Source organism: Carassius auratus, unplaced genomic scaffold (genome assembly GCF_003368295.1).
Source record: "Carassius auratus strain Wakin unplaced genomic scaffold, ASM336829v1 scaf_tig00216729, whole genome shotgun sequence".
NCBI classification, from domain to species: domain Eukaryota; kingdom Metazoa; phylum Chordata; class Actinopteri; order Cypriniformes; family Cyprinidae; genus Carassius; species Carassius auratus.
The window spans coordinates 28,082-50,038 of NW_020528711.1; the positions used below are offsets into that span (position 1 = coordinate 28,082).

Here is a 21,957-nt window from a genome sequence, read left to right on the forward strand (position 1 = left end):
CCCAGACCAAACTCCTTTATCACCGCCAGGATGTATTTCCATTCGACCTGGTCGAAAGCTAGAACAGAGATTTTGGAGCCTCTATCATATCTGGCATACATTGTATTAATTAGCCGTCTAACATTGAAAAAGGAAAATCTCCCTGGAATAAATCCAGTTTGGTCATGGTGGATTATGGTTGTTATACACTTATTTAGTCTGTTGGCAAGCACTTTAGTGAACACCTTAAGGTCAGAGTTAAGGAGGGCAATATCTTTTATCTTATATCTTATCTTTTTTTCAATATCAAGGAGATGATGGCTGAATACAAGGTGTCAGGAAGCAGGCCAGTAGCAGTGGAGTGGTTAAACATCCGTAACAGTTATTTTGTCTGAGTATGCTTTGTAAAACTCTGTTAAAACCGTCTGGGCCAGCCGCTTATCCGTTCGGGAAGGAGCGTATTGCCCTCTCAACTTCCTCTAGAGTTATATTTGCGTTTAGGTCTGCTTGTGCTGAGGTGTTCAATTTAGGTAGATGGAGGGTATGAAGTCAGTGAGAGATTTGCGTTGCATCTGCAGGGGTTTTCGACGTGTAAAGGTCTTCATAAAATTGGCGGAAACATTTATTAATCTCTTTTGGATCTGTGGTGATAATACCTGTTTTTGTCTTGATTTTATGGATTGTTCGTTTAGCCTGTATGCTTTTAAGCTGACGGGCTAATAATTTATCTGGTTTGTCGGCCAGTTCAAAATGTTTTTGTTTGACCTTTAACAGCATAGTACTCACTTGGTTAGAAAGAATAGTGTTATATTTGAAATTAAGTTTCACAATCTCATTCAGTGTAGAAGGTGAGGCAGATCGTTGAAAGTCGCTTTCAAGGACTGACAACTGAGCTGTGATTTCTGACATTTCCTTCTGTCTATCTTTTTTCAGTTTAACCTCGTAGGCTATGATGTGGCCCCGCATAACAGCTTTGAAAGCTTCCCATAGAGTGGAATCTGTAACGTCAGATGTGTCATTATAGGATAGATAGTCTGTTATGAGGTTGGCTGTTTGTTGGCGAAAATACGTATCATTGAGTATTAGTGGGTTGAATCGCCAGTCAAATGTGGGTTTTGTCCTGCCTAAGTCTAACTTTATTTCTATAGGGCAGTGGTCGGAGATTAAGATGTTGTGGTATTTGGTGTAGATAATAGCAGAAGTCAATTTAGCATCTGTTAGAAAATAATCAATTATTGTGTATGATTTGTGTACATGTGAAAAAAGAGTAATCTCTAGCAGCGGGGTGTTGAAGCCTCCAGATATCAACAAGGTTCATGGATCTAATTAGGTTATTTATGGTAATGGTGGACTTGGAAGGAGCAATCGGGCGTGTAGAAAGCCTATCAGTAAAACAATCCAATATATTATTGAAGTCTCCTCCTGCAATTAAGTGAGTGGTGGATGAGTCCGGAATGAGATTAAAAACTTTTCTAAAGAAGCCAGGGTCGTCAAAATTGGGCACGTAGATATTAAGAAATGTTACATGCCGTGACAAAATATGACCCGTTACAATGATATAGCGACCGTTTGGATCAGAAACGGTTGAAATGTGTTGAAATGGGACATTTCGGCGAAATAATATAGCTACTCCTCTTGCTTTAGAAGAAAATGTTGACTGATAAATTTGTGACACCCAACTGCATTTTAGCCTCCAATGATCTGAATGTTTAATGTGCGTTTCCTGTAAAAAAAATATAATGTCCCCAGACAGAGATTTCAAGTGGGAGAAAACCTTGCCTCTCTTTAAATTGGTTCTTAAACCTCTGACATTCCAGCTTTAAAAGGTTAGACTGCCACCTTGTGGCGAGGATGAAAAAGTGCTAGTAACCATGAGGAGATAATGCCAGAATAATGTGGTGTGATAACAACAATAATGGTATCGGCACTGAATGCATGAGCAGAATAAAAGAACGAGAAAACAAAAAACAAAAACATAAGAGAGGAAAAAATGACAACAAGATGGTAACATTAATCCCACCCCCCTGTCTACTTCCCCAAACAGAGCAGAACATGAAAACCCCCATAAACATTGGGAAACGATTTAACACTACAAGGAAATGTCCCGTCGGACTAATTGTACGGTTCAATGAAATAATCATAGTATACAATTACCTTAGCAGTGGGCCCTTTGAGTGGCCCCATCTACCCTCATGTCTATTTGCTTGCATATAAGCTAGGGAGGGCAAGGAACTGAACTTGCTCAACGTAAGAAGACGGATGACAGCTGGCTAGTCCGGCGTCGCACGCGCCTCTGGAAACAGCTGTGAGAGAGCGGGAGTGTCTCAGGTCGGATGCGCGGTAGCAGCAGGTGTAACAAATTTGTCTATGAATGCCTCGGCATCAGTAGGCTTAAGAAATATTTTTTTGTCCGGTCCCAAATGTGAGAATCAGACGCGGTGGAAAAAGGAGACCGTGTTTTTTTCCCGCCTCTCTCAGTTTCTTCTTTACGCCATCAAAGGCCCGGCGCTGCTCGGAAACTTCAGGTGGAAAATCTGGATAAATGCTGATCCGGGCTCCGTTGAATGTCAGTGGAGATTGCAGGCGGGCGAGGTTGAGTATTTTATCCTTCTCTGGGAAGTGGTGTATTTTGACAATCATTGTGCGTGGCTGCGCCGATGAGGATTGTGCGCCTATCCGATGGGCTCGATCCACTTTCAAGCCAGCGGGGAAGTTGTCGGATCTGAGAAGTTTTGGCAGGAGGTCGGCTATGAAATGAGTCGGATTTCCCTTCTCAACTTTCTCTGGTAAGCCCACGATTTTAATGTTTGAGTGTCTTGAGCGACTTTCGAGGTCAGTTAATTTGCGCATCATGGCTGTGTTGGATTCAATCATTTCCTCATAGCGGTGCTCGAGACTGGTTATGCGGGTGTCATGATCGGTCATTGCTCCCTCAAGATCAGTAATACGTGTTGTTTGGTTGGTAAGGGAGGTTTGAACGAGGTGCAGTTTTGAATCCAGGCCATTAAATCTGGCCGTTATGTCCTCTTCCAGTTTTCCAATAGCCGCTAGGATGTTAGCCAGAGTGGGTTGTGAACTTGAGGCCTCGCTGGTGCTAGTGGTTGCGTCTGTAGTTAGCTTGGTTTGGTTGCTAGCGTTGTCGTCGTCTTCAATGGATAAAGTTGTCTTACTGTCTTCTTTGGCAGGAGAATCAGGGTTCATAGTTTACCCTTTAGCTTTAGGTTTGCCCATGGTTGTACTTAAAAGATGCAAGCGTGACAATTTTTGTGAGGGTTTGACGGAGCCCCACGAGAAAGCGTCTAATCCATGCGGTGTTCACTAGCGCCACCCATGATTACCATCTTTTTGAGCTCAAATCACCTCCCTATTATTGTGTAATCACAGCTATCGATGTGAATAATCCAAGATGGCTTTTCCACAGGCTATCCGGGCTAGGCTAACGGCTAACCCACACAAGCCATCTATCTCCACCATTGTACTGGCTAAAATATGCTCTTTGGTCAATAAACTGGACTATATCCGATTACTACGCTCAACTCCGAGGACTGTAAGAGACTGTTGTGTTTTGTGTTCACGGAGCTGACATGCTATCGAGCAGACAGAGCTCTCATTGCGGGAGGAAAATCCCGGGAAGGCAGGCTTTGTGTTTACATCAATGATGCATGGTGCCGCAATGCTTTTGTGATCTGCAAACACTGCTCAACCCTGATGGAGTTTACGATTATTAAGTGTCAGCCTATCTACTGAGGGAATATACTGCCAACCTGCTCATTTCTGTTTACATTCCCCTGAAACAACAGCAACAGGAACGATGCACTAAATGAACTGTACCAGCACATCAGTGAGCAGCAGACAGCCCACCCTGATGCTTTTCTCATCTAGCTGGGGATTTCAACCATGCAGACTTAAAGAATGTGTTTTCAAAAATGCACCAACACATTAACTTTCCAACACGAGGTAATACAATTTTGAGAGACTTTTTTTTTACACCACACAGAGAGGAGCTTACAAAACCCTCCCCCTCTCCCACCTCGGTACCTCAGACCACATTACTGTCTTGCTAATGCCTGCATACAGACTGCTCATTAAAGTCACCAAACCAGTTCAAAAATGGATTCAAGTGTGGCCGGAAGGGTCGTCAGAGGCTCTTTGAGTCTGCTTTGACACAACTGGCTGGAATATGTTTAAGCAGGCTGCCACATACAATAACACCACTGACCTCCAAGAGTACTCAGACACTGCCACTGCCTACATCAACAAGTGTATTGATGATGTAACAGTCACAAAGACCATCACTGTCCGGGCCATTCAGAAGCTGTGGATGACAGGGGAGGTCTACAGACTCCTGTAGATGCGGAATGCTGCCTTCAGAGATGGAGATGAGGTGGGCCTTAGGTTGGCCCTGGCTGTTCTATCTCACGGCATCAGAGAGGCCAATAGACAGCACTCCAGGAGGATAGCTCATCAATTCAGCTACAGCAAAGACACTCAGAGCCTGCGGCAGGGGATCCAGACCATTACGGACTACAAGCCCCCACCGCGGACCTGTGACAGCAACATCTTTCTGCTGAACGAGCTGAACACCTTCGCTCGCTTTGAGAAACAAAAACACCCCCTCCCGGTGACCAGGTGATGTCGAGTGAGGAGATCCTTCAGCAGGATCAATGCATGGAAAGCTCCGGGTCCTGACAACATTCCTGGGCGTGTACTGAGTGCAGTACACGAAAGTGCAGCAGAACTCACTGATGTCTTCACAGACATTTTCAACATCTCACTTAGGCTGTTGTTCCCACATGTTTTGGAACTACCACCACCATTCCAGTCCCAAGGAAGCAATCTTCATCCTGCTTCAATGACTACCATCCTGTTGCACTTACTCCCATCCTCATGAAGTGCTTTGAACGGCTAGCCATGCACCACATCAAGAACTGACAACACTGCAGCACTGGCCAAGAAATCACAGCAGCGTCTCTACTTCCTCAGAAAACTGAGAAAGAGCCAGAGCCCCGCCACCCCATCATGTGCACCTTCTACAGAGGCACCATCGAGAGCATCCTGACTAGCTGCATCACTGTGTGGTGCCTGCAACTCGTCCTGCCAAAAGACTGCAACGCATAGTGAGAGCAGAGGAGAAGGTCATTGGTATCTCTCTCCCCTCCATGCATTGCAGGTGATCCCACCCACCCGTCACACAGCTTCTTCAGTCTGCTGCTATCAGGGAGAGGAGACTGCGGAGTCTCCAGGCCAGGACCAGCAGACTGAAGGATGGCTTCATTAATCAGGCTGTCATGAAGCGAAACTCCCTCCCGAACTTGCCCCCCTTCCCTCTTCTGCCCCAGGCACCACAGAATGTTCCCCGGTTACTGAACTGTTACCTTGTTCCCTGAGAAAGCAGAACGAGATGCTGCGCTGCTCAGCGGATTGGGAAACTTCTTATTCGTGACCAGCTGTGAACAATGTGTGTTACACGTCAATAGAATTGACCCGGTGGTAATATAGCCTCGGTTGATGACATCATCGGGGCACGCACCCGCAACATGGGGCATCCTACGAAGATCTGTAGCAACACTTACCATTTCGCTGACAAAAATTATCTTACTGACGCACACATGCACAGAATGACCTGAAGACAAAAGACCTGTGGATGCACCTGTGGCATGTCTATTTACAGCCCCGTGTTGTGGGCGTTTGCCCCGATGACATCATCAACCGATGCTATATTACCACCGGGTCAATTCTATTGACATATTACACACATTATTCACAGCTGGTCACGAATAAGACGTTTCCCAAAGCACTGAGCAGCGCAGCATCGACTGAAGCTTTTGAAAGGGAACTATGCTTTAAGCTGTGAGTCCCATAATTGGGAAGCTGGCTAACAGGTTAAGGACCATGGTATCCCTGTTTTTATTTGGCCAGCAAACTCGCCTGACCTGAACAGGTCCTTCTCAAAAAATTAGCATATTGTGATAAAAGTTCATTATTTTCCATAATGTAATGATAAAAATTAAACTTTCATATATTTTAGATTCATTGCACACCAACTGAAATATTTCAGGTCTTTTATTGATTTAATACTGATGATTTTGGCATACAGCTCATGAAAACCCAAAATTCCTATCTCAAAGAATTAGCTTATCATGAAAAGGTTCTCTAAACGAGCTATTAACCTAATCATCTGAATCAACTAATTAACTCTAAACACCTGCAAAAGATTCCAGAGGCTTTTAAAAACTCCCAGCCTGGTTCATTACTCAAAACCGCAATCATGGGTAAGACTGCCGACCTGACTGCTGTCCAGAAGGCCATCATTGACACCCTCAAGCGAGAGGGTAAGACACAGAAAGAAATTTCTGAACGAATAGGCTGTTCCCAGAGTGCTGTATCAAGGCACCTCAGTGGGAAGTCTGTAGGAAGGAAAAAATGTGGCAAAAAACGCTGCACAACGAGAAGGTGACCGGACCCTGAGGAAGATTGTGGAGAAGGACCGATTCCAGACCTTGGGGGACCTGCGGAAGCAGTGGACTGAGTCTGGAGTAGAAACATCCAGAAGCACCGTGCACAGGCGTGTGCAGGAAATGGGCTACAGAGAAGCAGCACTGGACTGTTGCTCAGTGGTCCAAAGTACTTTTTTCGGATGAAAGCAAATTTTGCATGTCATTCGGAAATCAAGATGCCAGAATCTGGAGGAAGACTGGGGAGAAGGAAATGCCAAAATCACTAATAAATCAGCAATAAAAAAGACCAGGTTCAAAACAGCGCAGGCTGGTTATTCCTGACAGGATGCAATTTGGTAATACAAACGTAGTGATTATCTTTAAGACCGATACACAAAGAGGAGAGAAATCACGCAGAGAACTGTACCAGACAGAACAAATTCATTGAAATACTGAAAGAAAACCATAGTTATGGAATTAGGGTGGGGTGAATATGGATGTATTTCTGAGGAGAACTGATTGTCTTCAGAAAAGTTTCTATGGCATTTTCTTTTTCCTCTTACCATCGTTAAATGCACATTAAATGAGTGTTAATTAGCGCAGCTCTGCGTGCAGCAATAACTCACGAAACGCTAATGTTCTAGAAGGGCCACCTGGTGTCAGAGATTGAATTTGCATTTTCATCAGAGTCAGAAAGAGCTTTATTGACAAGTGTTTCCACACAGTACAGCCAAGTGTTTACTTTCCGTACAGAAAGTACAGTGCAGACATACATATTATTAAGGTAATAAAACTAATAATAAAATATTCATTCAGCCCATCTGATGTTTTTGTTTTGTGCACTTGCTTCATGTTGCATATATTTCTGATTTATTGTTTGTTCAAGGTCAGTTTGGCCAGTAACAAAGCAAAATAAATATTTAATAAATGTAAAAAAAAAAAAAAAAAGAGAATAAAAACTAAATTAATTGGCAGGGAGAATGGGAATAGTCCCATTTGATTTTAAAATAAAATCCTGATAGGTGCATCCTTAACTGGAATAGACTTAGACCAAGCTGAAAGACCTGAAAAAGCATGGTTCATTTAAGTTTTATCTTTGAACTATTGTACCTATTTGTGCAAAATGGTTATTTATTACAATAAAATGTTACAATCAACAATGAACGCAATAAGTCTTATTTATTGATTGATTGATCTATGGTAAGTCCTGTGAAAATTTTGCCAGGGCAAGTAAACGGACCAGAAGAAAATTTCCTTAGTGTTAAGCCCTTTGTACACTTGTACACAGATCTGTACAAACATGGGTTACATGATATGTTCAAGTTAAAAACTTGAAATATGTACTTGAAAAGAAAACAGGATGACTTTGAATAGCATAACTGTAAAATTATGAGGAGGAGCTGAGCAGGTCTTGCACATGTATTTCCTGGTGTGAGAGTGACTTCCTGCTTAAACAGGAAGTAATGGATACCAAAAAAGGGAGAAATATATGTAAATGAAGAATTCAATATATATATATAACAATATATAATATGGAAATATGATTTATCCTTAAGCTGTGACACATACATCTGTGTGTTTTTTATATTTTATCCAAGGGCATTTATTTATTTATTTTTACCTTTTATAGAGGGTATTTTCCACTAATCTCATTAATACTTTCATTTCAAATCCTTATATTTGATCTATAAATTCAATTATAATTATGCAAGTATACGTTATCAAATTAATTTACATTGAAAAATATAACTGAATTAAATAATAGTTAAAATTGATTTTTTAAAAATATTTTTAAATATAAAAACAAGAAATGATATTGGAAATGATACTTTTCAACTAAATTAAAATGCCAGTAGGTACCAGTAGTGAGTGAGTCATTGAGTCGTTCAAGTCAAGTCACCTTTATTTATATAGCACTTTAAACAAAATACATTGTGTCAAAGCAACTGAACAACATTCATTAGGAAAACAGTGTGTCAATAATGCAAAATTACAGTTAAAGGCAGTTCATTATTGAATTCAGTGATGTCATCTCTGTTCAGTTTAAATAGTCCCTGTGCATTCATTTGCAATCAAGTCAACGATATCGCTGTAAATGAATTGACCCCAACTAAGCAAGCCAGAGGCGACAGCAGCAAGGAACCAAAACTCCATCATTGACAGAATGGAGAAAAAAAACCTTGGAAGAGACCAAGCTCAGTTGTGGTGCCAGTTCTCCTCTGACCAGACGAAACCAGTAGTTCAATTCCAAAGTCAGATTTTGCAGAAGAATCATTCATTTCCTGTGGTCTTGTCCTAGTGGTCGTCTAAGACAAGGTCTTTACAGCGGATCTGTATCTGGGGCTCTAGTTGTCCTGGTCTCCACTGTCTTTCGGGGCTGTAGAGGTCCTTTCTAGGTGCCAGTCCACCATCTGGTCTGGAAACGTACTGGATCCGGGTGACTGCAGTGACCCTCTGATCTGGATACAGACTGGATCTGGTGGCTACGGTGACCTTGGAATAAGAGAGAAACAGACTAATATTAGCATAGATGCCATTCTTCTAATGATGTAGAAAGTACATCAGGTCTTATGGGAAGTGTTCCCTGTTCCGGTTTACCTAATTATTACAGCCTAAAAGTTTTTTTTAACGGATTTGGTTATTAGAAGCATATTACTGTGTTATGTGTAAGCCTGGTTAAAGAGATGGGCCTTTAATCTAGGTTTAAACTGCAAGAGTGTGTCTGCCTCCCGAACGATGTTAGGTAGGTTATTCCAGAGTTTAGTCGCCAAATAGGAAAAGGATCTGCCGCCCCCAGTTATTCTAGGTATATTCTAGGTATTATCAAATCAGTTTTGAGAACGCAGTTGACATGGAGGATAATAATGTAACAAGCTTATTCAAATACTGAGTTGCTAAACCAGTCAGGGCTTTATAAGTAATAAGCAATATTTTAAAATCTATACAATGTTTGATAGGGAGCCAGTGCAGTGTTGACAGGACCGGGCTAATATGGTCATACTTCCTGGTTCTAGTAAGAACTCTTGCTGCTGCATTTTGGACTAGCTGTAGTTTGTTTACGAAGCATGCAGAACAACCAACCAATAAAGCATTACAATAATCTAACCTTGAGGTCATAAATGCATGGATTAACATTTCTGCATTTGACATTGAGAGCATAGGCCATAATTTAGATATATTTTTGAGATGTAAAAATGCAGTTTTACAAATGCTAGAAACATGGCTTTCTAAGGAAAGATTGCTATCAAATAGCACACCTAGTTTCCTAACTGAATGAAGAGGGTCTGGCTGCAGACTTGCATTCTGACTTGCATTCTCAGACTTGCACTCTTAGACACTTGCACTTCCGCTAGTGACATCACTTGCAGTCTTTATTTTCTTTTATTTATTTTTATTTCTTTTTGTTTGAATTTCCCAACATTTTATAACAGTAGCCAGGTGGTGAAGACAAGAAAAAAGAAACTAAATTACAATGTCACTTGCAATCGCTACTTGCACTCTCTGCTAACTGCAACAAACTAATTTAGTTCTATAACATACAGGGTCCTGCAAGAAAAAGGCAAGACAGGCAAATCAGTGGCCAGAACACCAGAATATGAACACTTTCACTTGAAGTCTCTCGCTGAGCGATTTCCTCCCGTAGAAAAACAAACTTAACATGGCTTAATGTATTAAGATGCTATTAAAATATAAAATTAAATATACAGTTTATTAATATAATGAATATGTATTGTAACGAAGAGGCTGAGAATTGGAAACATGTGAAGAAGAGGGACCATCGAGCTTGGCGAGGGTTGAGTCGTTTTGCACTTTTAATGTACTCCAGGTTTTTATGATCAGTAATCACTTGGAACGGGTGGACTGCTCCCTCGATCCAGTACCTCCATTGCTCTATTGCTGCTTTCATAGACAGGATTTCCTTATTCCCTACATCATAGTTTTGTTCGGTTGCCGTTAACTTCCTGGAAAAGAATGCACAAGGGTACAGTTTACCCGGTTGACCATGGCGCTGAGTTGGGGTCAGGATGCTTGAGGATAGGAGCCATGGTAAATTTAACTTTTAAGACATTGAATGGTTGATTAGCCTCCTCACTCCAGCTGAGTTTGGAAGGTTTCCCCTTGAGAAGTGATGTCAGTGGTGCTGCAACCATGCTTTAGTTTCTAATGAAACTTCTCTGAAGTTCCTTGATAGTGGAAGGTTGGGGCCACTCCGTTACTGCCTTGACCTTGGCCTCGTCCATCTTAACACCTTGATGACTAATGTGATAACCCAGGAATGATGTCTGCTTGACGTGAAACTCACATTTCTCTGATTTGACGTACAGGTGATTCTTCAGGAGCCGAGTGAGGACGGTCTTGACATGGTCATAGTGTTCTGCTTCAGACTTGGAGTAGATGAGAATGTCATCAATGTAAGCAATTACGTACTGGTTAAGCAGATTCCGGAAGATCTCGTTTATGAAAGACTGGAAGACAGCGAGTGAGTTGGCAAGTCCACACGGCATGACCTGATACTCATAGTGCCCTCTAGTGGTGAGGATGGCAGTCTTCCACTCGTCGCCCTCCTTAATGCGAATGAGGTTGTATGCACTTCGTTCCGAGCTGTTCCAGAGCTAAAGGGACCAATGGTAAAGGGTAGCAGAATTTTATCGTGATGTTGTTTAATCCCCGATAATCAATACAGGGTCTGAGTCCTATATCCTTTTTCTCCACAAAGAAGAACCCTGCTGCAGCTGGAGAAGTGGAAAGTCGGATGAGGCCTCCTCAATATAATCCTACATGGCTTGGGATTCTATACGAGACAAGGGATAAACGCGACTCTTGGGAGGCATGGCATTGCGGAGTAAATCAATACAACAGTCCCAGGGACGATGAGGTCGTAGTTGTGTTGCCTTAGTTTTGCTAAATACCTCTACTAGGTCATCGTAACAGGAGGGGATGTTGACAGTCTTGGTGCTTGAAGGGCTTTCAACACTAGTGATACAACATGGCTGAGGCACTGACGAGAAACAGATACTTTCACAGAAGGCTGACCACTTGGTCAACTCCCCCTGATGCCAAGACAGGACGGGGTCGTGAATGGACAGCCATGGGAATCCTAGGATGACTCCATGCTTAGGTGAGTTAACGACATAAGGATATGGAAGGATATGGACTCCTGGTGAAATAACCCCACTTGCAAGGTAAGTGTCTTAGTTTGTTGAGTTATTCCAGTTCCGATTGCTGTGTCATTGATGGCTTTGATCTTGATAGGTGGGTAACATGGTTGGATGGGTAAGTTATACTTTGTGACGATATCTTCATGAATGACATTTAATGCAGCTCCGGAATCGTTCATTGCTATTAATGAGATGGACAGCTCTTTAGTTCTCAAGGTAAGGGGAAGTTTGAAGGATTGATTATTAGCTATATAGCCAAGTATTCCATATTTACCAGAATGGGTTTCCGGGCCTTGTGTGGACAACTCTGGCAACGATGGCCTGGTTCACCGCAGTAGAAACCGAGATGGAGATAGCATCGCCGTGCTCGTTTACTTTCAGAAAGTTTGGTATAGTTGACTTGCATGGGTTCTTTGGCCGTTATAGTTTTATTTACAGTCATGGTAACAGGCGGTATTTCCTTCATATACTTTCCTCGTGGAGTCTGTCTCATCAAATTATCCATCCTATTAGCAAGCGTGACGAAGTCAGTAAACGATGAAATTTCTCCTTTACATACGAGCTCTAACTGGAGATCTGTGTTGAGGCTTCTCTGGAATAAGTTTTCAGGGAAACATCATTCCACCCACTCTGAGCAGTATGGGTGTGAAACAAGATGGCGTACTCGGCGGCTGTTCTGTTTCCTTGCAAAATTTGTAGAAGTTGAGTTCATATATCCTTGCCCCCTGCGGGATATTCAAACACTTCTTGAAGTTGTTGCAGGAAATAGTCAAAGGATCATCTGAATCTCATGTCAGAATCCCAAACAGCTGCAGCCCAGTCAATCGCCTTCCCAGACATCATGAAAGCACATTTCTTTTCGTCAGTATTAAACTTGTCCTCCTGATTGTCGAAATAAATCTTTACTTGACGAACAAAGCCTCGACATCTATCAGTAGACCCATCAAATTTATCTGGTAGTGCAAAACTCACCGCTCTAGGCGTGGTTGATGGAAGTGACTGGATGTAGATTGTCAAGTGCTCGTTGACTGCTTAAAGTTTACTCAACTGATCTTGGTACCCCTTTAAGACCTCACTTTGATAAGTGAACGCCGCTTGCATGTTGGTAACTTCTGCTGGATTCAGTTGAGGCGAAGTATTCTGTAACGAAGAGGCTGAGGCAGAAAGTGAATCCATTTGCAGGAGTTTATTAAAGGAAGATCGTACAATCAGAGTCGTGTTACCAGGCAATGTGTCAATACCATATGGGCAGTCCGATCTTTCAACATACACAGGGGTTATCCAGTAGGCAGAGACGAATAGGCAGGCAAACAGGTCAAACACAAACATCAGTCCAATCAAGCAATATATCCAAAGGGGCAATCCAAGAGACGTGAACGAGATAACAGGCAGAATAGTGATCAAACAGGCAGTCAGAATACTCACAAGGAAAACGCTTGGTAAGGCAGGTTAACTGGCAATACTTTGCAGTGGAGTGACATGCTAGCACATGTTAAATAGTCCCAAACAGGAAATGACTGTAGAAGCCAAGGGAGGGGTGAACAGTCAATACATTATTAAAATACATAACTAATATGTACAGGCATGCAGGTGAGCCCAGAATAAACACAACACGCAGTTTTGTTCGCGTTAAAGTTTTGTGTTAACCATTTTTCCATATGGAATAAACTGTCTACAACTCGTTTATATCACTGTCTCTGTCCATTAAGCTACATTGTGTTTTATTTATAATGATTTTCTATAGGAGGAAAACGTATATCGAAATATCCTGCTCTTCTGTGGCCACAGTCCGGGCTTGTCTTTTTCTTGCAGGACCCTGTACTTTATATAACTAAATTAGTTTTAATTGTTTAATCCTCACAGATACCATTTCTTTCTAAGAAGGAATATAATTGTGAGGATACTACCTTTTCTAGCATCTTGGACAGAAAAGGGAGATTCGAGATTGGTCCATAATTAACTAGTTATTTGGGGTCAAGTTGTGGTCTTTTAATGAAGGCTTAATAACAGTGTAACGGATATGCAGATCATCGATTCATGTGTTTAATTCAGATTTTCCAAATGAAACTCTTTTTGCACCAAGTGCCTGGCCTGGCGCCAGCCTGGCTGGACTTAAATTATTTACGATGCCCATGCGAGCTTCAAAGAAGAAATGAAAACCCCCAACCCAAATTCCTCCAACACACTGGAGACAAAGGAAACCTTTCGTATAAGTTCCTTACTTTCATTTTATTATTAATATGCATTTTAATTATGTTTATGGATTGCATAAAATGGTTAATCCTTGTTATGTGAAGAGTATAAGTTGCAAGCTCATACTTTAGGAAATGTCTCTCCTCACTTTAACCTTCTCAAAGAGAGCCATGTTTCTGCAACCCCCACTTTTGCAGGTTGTAAAAGTTTACGACCACACAGGACAGGAGAGAAGCCAAATCACTGGCTTCTTTTGAACAATGCATTCTATGGAATGTATTCATTAACTTTCTGTTTTTATGTTTTATAAATGTATTACGTATTCCCTTTTGGTACATTTAGATGTTTCCCAACATCTGCAGTGTTATCATGTGTTAAGCAAATCTTTAAATATGTGTAATTCTACATTTGAATGTAACTTCATGTTTTGATCATATATATATATATATATTATGTTTAGTCTTGTTCTAATCGTCATGCTCTGACAGACCCATTTATCTAGAACAAAGTAAGGAAATGTATGTAATCTGAAGTACAAACTTGCTAGAAATATCCCTGATGGAATCGGACAGGCCCTAGATCATCGGGGGGGTTGTCTCCACAGAGACAAAGGAACTTTTCCCTCTGCTTCAGATCGCGGACTTTCATTGGCTGTTTACGCGAAAAGAGGCGGGGCCATCTCAAGCCATAGGCCGCGCTCATAGCGCAAACCCCCTCAGCACAGGGGCTGAGAGAAAAAGCCATTTTAATGGCTCCTTTGGAAGCTTTCGTTTTCGTTCTTTTCTTTTCTTTACTAAGTTTATTCAACTATTCGCCTCTCCACGCAAGGAAGACGAATTCTGGAACAATGTTTGTTGAACCTTTCAAATACCGCGCGAGGACAGAACAAAGGACCACGTGCTCCACGCTCACGCCGAGAGCCAGCGCAGCGTGCACGCGCGTCACATGGCCTCCGTTTCATGGCACATGGCTGTTTCAACGGAAACAGCGCGCAAAGCTCACAAGCTCGACGCCGATCTCACGCCACGCTCACATTGGACACTTTTGCAAGTATCACTTTCTCTATGGAGATTTAAATGCTGCTTTAAAGTGTTGTTATGATCTGATTTGTTGTTGGCTTCCCAAAAGTTACTGACTATGATTTTCATACCTGAGCTCCTTATGTGATCTCATTCTATTTTCTCTCTCTCTCTCTCTCTCTCTCTCTCTCTTTTATTTGGATTCGTTATGTATTGTATAAAGCTTACTGTTTGTATTGTCGTACGCATATTTACTCTGTGTGATTTGTAGTTTGATGTATTACTAGTTTAATTATTAAAAACCCATATACTGACGATTGGCTTGGACTCCACCCCACTCACATTACGAGTCACTGAGATGTCTGATCTATAGCTACAAGCTCTAAATTTAGAAACTAAATTTATCATAAGGATAGGATAATATTTTCATGGCCAGAGAATACTTTTCCTTGAATTATAAGGCTTGATAACTTTATTGAAAATTGATAGGTCTACAGTGGTTTGCTGGACATACCACGGTTTGATTTGCAGTAATTTACAGTAAGAGATATCACAATAATTGATATGAACAATGTAATATTGACATATTAATGAGTAAGTTACAGTGCCCTGTGATTATTTATTGTTATAGGCAATTGAGCTATTTTTCATAATCAATCAAATTTAATGTAACTGTCATCTGAGATCTAAATTAATCATATTCCTGATTAATTATTCAAATTCCCTATATATCATTTGAGTTAATTATTCTGTAAAACTCATTGTTGTTACATTATGGTGGAGATAACGCGGGCATTTCAAACTTCATTTTGTGAGCAATCAATCTATGTATATGGTTTTTAATAATTTCTGCACGTGAGCTATGAAATTATGTAATGTTACTTGTGAGATAAGTCGCAAGACGCGAACTCACTCAACTGACTGAGGTAAAAAGCTGGTCAGTCAGCGCGCTAGATATTTGTAGAAACTTAACAGTATAGTCACTGTTATTTTTTTTTTTATTAAAGTAAACTGCAGTACAATGTTAAAAGTATCCTGTTAAGAAATACCAAAATCTTTTTACAGTGAGAACATTTTAATATGAATAATTAAAAGATAAAGAAATCTTTTAATAGTTGCAACATGTAAATCTGAACCTGAGCGATGTTCCTCTGATTCAGTTAAAAAGGCCTTGCTTATTAAATATTGTTATTGAATTCGTGGTAAACCACATGATATTCAAAAAAATAAACGATAAAAACTCCTGGTCTAAAATTGGCTTAGCTACCCGATTTTTAAACCTATAACATTTAAATCATAAGTGCTATTTTGATAAATGTTTATTGGAGTCAACAGTTGGAAAATTCCTGTTTTTATTACAGTTGTGTTTTGGAAGTGAACTGATCCTTCTTCAACCTATGTTAATATAGCACCTCAGAGATTAAAACCTTTGGTTTGTTACTTGTGATTTTTGATGCAGAAAATCAGCCTGACAAACGATCAGAAAATTTCTAAGTCATATTGAAATTGTAATTCCGCTCTCTAAACACCAGAGGGAACATGTTGGTTAGAAATTTCAGGGTACACCCTGCTTTCTGATTCCAGCTTGCATGAGTGCAAAGCTGCCAACCTGTGGCCATTTCAGATAATGCGCTCTGATTGCTAATTTATAATCCCCTGTGATGTATTTTTGAATTGGATGTCTAAATTCTCGATAATTATTTGCATTTACAGCTTTGCTCGTGCGAATATTATTACAGGGAAACAAAAGAATGTTCCCTGCCGTTGACTGTTTACATTTACTTTGAGTTTGGTTCAAACATGATTTGAATTAAAATTTAATTGTTAATAGTGGAAATCTAGATGTGTCAGGTCAACCACTGATTGACCCACTTAGAAGGTAAGCCATCTAGTGGCAGTCTCCTGTTAAATCGACTAACAGACCTATGTCTTTTCCATTCTGTTTTGAATTGAATGTCCACTTTTACCCTCTTTGATTAATCTCACACTGTTTGATTAATTTCATAACTATTAATGATAACTTACAAGCTATCATGGGTTATTATAGGATATTATTCAGATTTTCCTTTAAATTCATACCTGCTTATTTTAAATTTTGATTTAAACCAGTTTTGAATTTTTAATTTGAATTAAGTTTTCTGCTCAGCAGGTTAAAGACAGAGAAGCAGTACTCCCCCCCCCCCCCCCCCCATGGTGAAAACCAGCTACTCCTTCTCCCTTGTTTCATTCCTGTCTTTTAATTTGATGTTTATTATTTTTCTTCTCTCTTTTGACTTAGGTTATTTTGATAATTACCATTATTATCATAATTCCTTTGTTTATTATTATTAGGTAAAGCTGTTACCTCTCCTCTCTACATATATAGTTACTCAATTGATGTTAAACAAACCAAACCTTAATTAACTTTAAGTTTCCTTTGTTCATCCTTTGTGTATTTGATTGTAGAACTCCCTCGGTGATTGGACAGTCATCTCAGGTTTCCAGTGAGCAAGGCTGCCCGACCGGTGTTCCTCTTGTCTCAAGAGACATCAGCAATTTTGGCACTCCAAAGGTTGTGCTAAAAGTCACAAGCCGTTCAAGACGGCGCCACGCCAGAGTAACGGAGGACCGGGGACACTGCGGTTCAGTGTTTGGGGAGCACCGGGGAGGTTGACCAAGCCACTGGTTCCCACCTGAATGACTTCAATTCAACCAGGTGAACCAAAAGTGATAAAACCTACCCACTTATTATAAGCCACAGAATATTAGATATTCCCCCGGATATATTTTAAGTGTTCTGACCCTTTTACTGCTTTAAGCCACACCATATTTCTAGGTTTCCTACCCAGATAGCCCACTCACCTGTTGGCCCTATCTTAAAACCTAGCAGTAGGCTTAGGCCTCCTTATTCCCACTAACGCATTGTGTTTCTATTGTTTTCATCTCATTTCAAGTGTTGTGTTTCACTTTGATCTTTTTCTACCCTCTGTTCTGTTGTGATTTGTTTCTTTCATTTCACATAGAGACAGTAACCTGGGAGCCACCAACGAAGTTAAATAGTAGAGCGACCACCAGCAGCCGGTGTCATCACACGACCCGCTAGGCTACTGCCTGTCAAATCTCCATTTCAGGTCCTTCGTTGACCCAAGTTAATTGGCTACTTAACTGTCTGACTGTTTGCATCAGTCAGCCCCAAAATTCTCATAAACGGCACAGCCCGTACGAATATAGCTCATTAAACGTAGAACGAACTTGCATTGGTCTTTTTGTGTGTGTGTGCTGTGCTTCTCTCGCCGACAGAGAATCAGGATGTTCCAGGCATCCAGTCCAGCAGTCCACGGGGGCCACCTCTCGACATGGTTGAAAGCAGTGACGACCCCCTTCCTGCCCAAGGACGCCAGTAACCTGCAGCACCCAGAGCAACTAGACACCGAGCTAGATGAACTGATGGCACGCGATCCAAACCAAAGCGACTACTACAGAGAACTCGCCAGGATCTTCAGAAGCCTAGTTCACATTCTCGTCGCCCAGGCACGGCTCAGTGAACGGAGCAACATCGCGGAGGAGGCCTGGAAGGACCAGGCCCCAACCCAGAGTCATCTTGATCAGCTTCTCCTCGAGACCCAGAACCAGCGCGAGAAAGAGGACGACACAGATCCAGAGCTACAGACAGGAGTTGAAAGACTTCACAATGCCCTGCAAGATCTTCGCCTCGACACAGATCAAAGAGAACAGCTGGAGAGAGAAGCCAGAAAAGAACTCAACAAAAAACTCCAGCAAGGCGACGCTCTCCTAAAAAGAGCAGAGACTGAACTGAAAGAAAGAGACTATAAAACCTGGGCCTGCAAAACACACTTGCAAGCGGCCCGAGCTAAATTCAACAAGCTTACTCTGCAGAGAGATGAGCTCCAAGATGAACTTGACACTGTTCACACCGAACTGAGACAATCTCACAGATTACAGAGTGGCTGGATCGGAGAAACGCACACCACAAAATTTCTCCCGGGCCGCCACTCCAACCCTTTCAGCCAAGAACCCAGAGCTGGAAAAGGAGATGTAAGCTCACTTCTAAGGAAATCACCAGCCAGCTTACAAGAACATCTGTCAACAACGGAGGGAAGAGAACCCTTCCAGAGAACGCATGTCACTAAATCCTGTACTGCTCACAGAGAACTTCACAAGCTAGCCAGAAGCATCTCTACATTCAATCCAGATCCTGCAGGAGGACATGACGTTCATGCTTCTTTACAAGCCATTGACTTTCATTTGCAAACTGTCGCTAACGTGACAGATGTGAACACATTGTACCTGTTAAAAATCACGTCCAGCCGTGATGTGCATTGCTTTCTGGATCGTCAACCAGAGACTGTCAAAGCGTACTACCAGCAACTGCTACAGACTTTGATTCTTGAATTCTCTGATCCAAACTCAGATCATGGGCTCCTTATTGCTATGGACCTCAAACAGGGCCGATTTGAAAACCCACAGACTTTCTGTAGTCAGCTACGAAACACCTACTTCGGAGCATGCAACGAACCAGGTATGGAACAGGATTTCAACTTAAAAACTCTGTTCCTCCCAAACCTACATGCCAGTTGGAGTTTTCATCTCAGAGTCCCAGCGTGTCCCCGTAACAGGACTACACAAGAGTTACAGAACTTAGCCCACAAAGCTTGCACCAAGCAAAAGACTATTTGTGAAAAGACTGTGAAAAAACCCAAAGTCTCTGTCTCTGAGCACTGCTTGGAGTTAACCCTAGATGGCGCCCTACAACGCCACAGTCACAGACATTTTTACAGAGAGTCAATACCGTTCCAAGCCAGCAGAGGGCAACACAGTGCAGCCACGTCTGAGACAGCAGAGATCCTGAGGGTGCTGAAAGTGCTTCTTCACATGAAAACTCACAAGGAAAATGAGCCAAGCACCCAGAACACTGCCCGTCATCTACAGACCACAGAGCTAACTGTTACAGCACAAAGTGACAACAACACCCAAGCTCCACAGTCAACAGCTGCACACCCTGAACGAGACAGCACAGGTCCTCACACCAGGTACCACAAACACAAGGTACCAGAAAATGCTGTTTTGACTACCTGCCTTCGCAGCGAGCTACACAAGACCGGTCCTCACCAACCACCGATCGTCACACCTGCCCTGATGCCAACATTCCTGGGCAGCCTTGTCAAAAAGGGGGTGGGCCGAAAAGGAGTCAACAGGGAAGACCTGATCGACACAGGATTAAACCTGACGGTGATCTCATCTTACCTTTTCAAAAGACTCCAATTTGAAGCTAAGAGACAAGATCGAACTCTTACACCTCAAACTTATGAACTGAATGTACAGGTGTACAGACAGGATGACATCCAGTTTGAACAGGTTGTTTCCATTCACCTGACATTCGTTCCGATGAGTCTAATACATCCCATGTATGTCCCACCAATGAACACTCATACATTGCTCATCGACAAAGACCTGCTAGAACACTTGACCCTTTTCTGAACTTCAAACAGCTAAAAGACTTTGCTCAAGTGCGAGAACCTCTTTCTCTCCAGCCACACAGGTTGCTAGAGCCAGACTGTCAGGTCGCAGAGGTCACGGGAACTCCCACAGAGCCAGACGGTCAGGTCACAGAGGTCACAGGAACCCCAGCAGCCAGCCATGAGTACAACGCCCTAACAACAGGCCCAAGTTCAAGCCTCTGTACCTTAGTCAACAAACAGGGTACGGTGGTACCAGCTTACACCAAAGGGGTCGCTGTTCGGCTCAACCTGCAAGGTGGTCAAACCTTACACCACACGCTGGGTTTCTTCCAATCCTCACCTGAATGTGTGGAACTCGGACTCACACTTGCAAACAACAAGCATGTCAAACACCAACACCTGTTCCAGCAATGTGATAACATCACAAAAACACACAATGTGATCGTGTACTGGAAGAAGGTAAAAGGACACTCGAAGTTACCAAGTCTAGACGAGGACTAAAGATCACACTGACACCCTTGCCAAAACTGGCACACTAAACAACATTCTGTGGTCACTCCCAACCCACCCACCCACATTCAAGGTTGAAGTGATTACACACAGCACAAGAACTTTACTAGCTACACTGCCTACATCAGAATCGCTTACGCTGGCTCCGTTGTCTACACTGACCAACAAAGCGGATATGCGGGCTTCTGAAACCTCGATAATGACTTTGCTTTACCACCTCTCAGACCCCTCCATCCACCCTGGCAACCAGTCTACAGTCACTGACAACCAAAGCCCCAGACCACTGCATGATACACAAACCATGCTGCGTGCACAGAACAATATTGTGGGTTGTGCACCGTCTGACATCACAATGCCAGGGCGTGTAATGCCACGGAGCAAAAGGGGGATAATGCCAATATATTTCCATGACGCAGCACCAGAGCCACTGACAAAACACTGAAGCAAACATCATGCCAGCAGCAAGATGTGGCAAAACATGGGCGAGGGCGAGCTAAACCCAGTCGCCGCCCACGAAGCAAAGAGACTGTCCTGTCCAACCAAAGACAGGCCTTGTTTGTTTCTTTCTCCCCTTTCTCTCTCTCTCTCCCTATTATCTGTACCAGGATGCTGCTGTGGTTTGCCGTGCCGTGCTGTCAGCCAAAGAGAGGACAGCTGCCACCGAGAAAACCGCTGAGACTCCTGACTACCGATGACAGGGCACACTACCCCAGCACTGTAACCGAATACAGCTGTACAAGGGTCCGATGGAGAGAGGACTCCCTCACTCACTCTGAGGCCGATGTCAAACACCTGTTCAGCCAACATGAGAAAGTGACGGTTACACAAATGGAGTTAGGTGGACACCACCACCGCTCCAAACAGTTCCCGGGAGCTTTGCTTAGAGCCGCTGCTGCCACCAGAATGTTTAACATTGTTATGTCCAGTGTCAATGCAGCGAACCAGACTGTAAACTCCTTGAAACCACTGTTTACTGTCTTCCAGAAGAACTTTACCCAGACTCAGCTGTTTACAGCTTTAACAACAGACATGCTGTGGGGGGTTAGCTCCTCCAAAGACAGCCTAACCACGAGTAAAACCCCACCGTACATGATACCTTTAAGCCTTGTGTTAACTGTGCTGTCTTACGCCATCACCATGCCAGCTGACCTGCTACAAATACACCTGGCCAACTCTCTGAATAGCGCCTTCCTACTGCACG

General features: G+C 42.4%; 1 protein-coding gene across 1 annotated transcript in view; it reads left to right on the plus strand.

Annotated features, from left to right (window-relative positions):
- Window positions 1–21,957, plus strand: part of LOC113098897 (cellular tumor antigen p53) — a gene marked incomplete at its 5' end in the record, with an annotated part of 62,721 nt that overhangs the window by 11,375 nt on the left and 29,389 nt on the right. The gene's annotated exons all lie outside the window — the stretch shown is intronic.